Source organism: Limulus polyphemus, unplaced genomic scaffold (assembly GCF_000517525.1).
Source record: "Limulus polyphemus unplaced genomic scaffold, Limulus_polyphemus-2.1.2 Scaffold50, whole genome shotgun sequence".
In the NCBI taxonomy this organism is placed as follows: Eukaryota; Metazoa; Arthropoda; class Merostomata; order Xiphosura; family Limulidae; genus Limulus; species Limulus polyphemus.
Window position 1 is genome coordinate 592,293 of NW_013665660.1, and position 2,503 is coordinate 594,795.

Consider the following 2,503-nt stretch of genomic DNA (forward strand, 5'->3'; position numbering starts at 1 on the left):
TATTCAACTCAAATTTATAGAAGAATCTTGAAAATACTATTTTAATTTGTATTTTATTGCTTTATCTTAAAAGTGGGAAAACAAGGCTTAAACATACATTAAATTTCAGGGGAAAAGCTACTTGTATTGGTAGAATGTTGTAATAAAAATCATGTCATTTTATGATTTCCAACATTTTAAGAAATCTTGTTAGCTTTTAAAGTATTACAACATGTATCCACATATTTTATTACACATGAAAAAAGAGAAACAAAAATAATATTGGGTTCTTGAATGAAATGTTTAAAACCAATAAAACCTTTATTTTGATTCTCACCCTTTATTTTTGCCCAAAATAGGTTAAACTATACCTGAAAATTTGAGCATAAACCAACATTTTTAATCTAAAACATTGCCTCATATTAGATACTGTAATCAGCTTTATGAACATGTGAAGATTTTTCAGCATCTTTAATAAGGAAGAATAATTAAGCCTTCCGTTTCAGAAATTACATGATAAAATATCTCATAACACACAAAGTAACATGCACATAAAATATTTATGTATATTTAAAACTACACTTTGATTGTAAATCACAATTTGCTCTTATGTTTTTAGAAAAAGCAGCCTTTAAAAAACTTTTTGCGGTAGCTCACTGGGAGTCGTAATATTTATTAGGAGCTCCAATATCTATATAAACTTAACAATACTGTCTGTTGTAGTCCATGTAACTTCTTTGCAGGGTGTGGATGTATCTTCACCAGAATTGGCATGGAGGTTCATTAGGTCCATACAAGGGTACTTACAAATTTTCAGTTTTGTTTTGCGGTTTTTATGGGCGTTTTTACCACTACTTCACCCCCTGTTGATGGAGATCTTAACCTAATTTTGTGTGGAGATATGTACAAATTTTCAGTTTTGCGGTTTTTATGGATATATTGCATTTTTTACCACTACTTTGCACCCTGTTGATGCATCTTCACCAAATTCGCCATGAAGATTTGTTGGATACATGCAAAGTTGCGTTTTCACATTTTATGTTTTGCAGTTTTTATGATCATTTTTATGTTTTTTACGATTACATATAAGGGAATCAACTTTTCATGTTCTAAGATAACATTTCATTAATCAGGAATTTACAGAACATCTGTCCAGGAGATGGGTACTCCAGCTAGTCTTGAATAAACACAGTGAGTGAAGAAAAATGTTTAAAAAATGTGAAGAATGGTTTTTTTTAGTAAAAATATGTCATAAACTGAAGGGAAATTTATCTACTTCATTGCTCTGAAAGTTCAGCGTAAATGTCCTATTTTTATCAAATGAAGTTAATGCGCATATGGTTAGGATCAATTAGACGGAGGGCCATTTGACCCGGGCCTTGAATTTAGATACTTCTTTGTGTATGTGTGAAGCTTTGTGATTTGTTTTTATGTGCTTCCAAATCAATCCACATAAACTCTCAGCTTAAAGCTGCAAATTAAATATTCAAATTATGTTTCACTTTTGTGCTAATGATTGTCTTATTTTGTTTTCATATGTCATCATTTCTTTTATTATAGCCAGGGGCCCGGGCCTCTGTGAACCTCTGAGAAGGCCTGTACATGGTTCTTATTACATTTTAAATAAGCATACAGTGTGATTTTACCCAAAATAGTTATCAAACTTATAAGTAATAGAACAGAGTTAAATTGATGCTATACTTTCCATTTTACAAACTTTATGCTTTTAAGAAATTTAACAAATTCTGAAAATTGAATTTTGAAATAAATTTTTTATGTCAATAAAGGCATTGTAAAAGTTTTCAAGTTAAGATGAATAAATAGCTTGTGTCTCGGTAGAAATGACTACATTGTACACTTAAGTTTTGCTTTGGTAAGGTTTGCGTTTCGTGCCACTACTTCTTCCCCTTTAGAGGGATATTCACCAAGTTTGGTTTCCTGCTTCACTGCATCATTGTGCAGAAACATCAAAAATTCAACTTTGCGGTTTTTATGGTCGGTTTTTGTTACTACTTTGTTGGCTTCATTGCTTGTATACGTGTACTGCAGTGAAGTTTTTTTCTTACACCATTTTCGATTTTCTACCACCATTTGTTACTTAATTGGTGGATCTTCACCAAATTTGGAATGTAGATTCACTGGTTCGTTGTGCAACCACTCTTCGTTTTACGGTTGTTATGGCAAGTTTTGCGTTTCATACCATTACTTCGCCCCATTTTGAGGGATCTTCACCAAATTGTGTTTCCTGGTTTATTGCATCATTGTGCAGAAACATGCAAAATTTCAACATTATATTCTACTTTTTGCGTTTTTATGGTCTGTCTTTTTGTTACTATTTTGTTGGCTTCCCTGATTGCATACGTGTACTGCAATGAAGCTTTTTCTTACACCATTTTGTATTTCCTTCTACAGTATGATACTGAATCGGTGGATCTTCACCAAATTTGGTATTGTTGCGTCATCGAGGTCACGTGACTGGTGTGGTGCCACCTATTTTCTAGAACTCTCCTGTACCTTGGCGAAT